Here is a 289-nt window from a genome sequence, read left to right as displayed (position 1 = left end):
CCATCTTTTTTTTTTTTTTCTGGTGGTTCACCTTTAAGCTAACTTTTAGTAAGTTACAGAATGGCTAATTCGATGTATTTATTTTTTAATTATTTGCCTTCTTCCTCTTTCCAGCTTTCTAATGGGGATTACTGACCCCATCTTAAAACAAATACTCTGTAAAGCATTAATTGTTACTGCTTATTTTTACTTAACTTTCTATTCAGACCCTCTACTATTATCTTTCTATTCAGACCCTCTACTATTCATAGTTACATATTGCATAGTTAAATTGGGTTGAAAAAAGATG

The sequence above is a fragment of the Xenopus laevis genome, chromosome 8L (genome assembly GCF_017654675.1).
Source record: "Xenopus laevis strain J_2021 chromosome 8L, Xenopus_laevis_v10.1, whole genome shotgun sequence".
NCBI classification, from domain to species: domain Eukaryota; kingdom Metazoa; phylum Chordata; class Amphibia; order Anura; family Pipidae; genus Xenopus; species Xenopus laevis.
Note: the sequence above shows the minus strand (reverse complement) of the source record.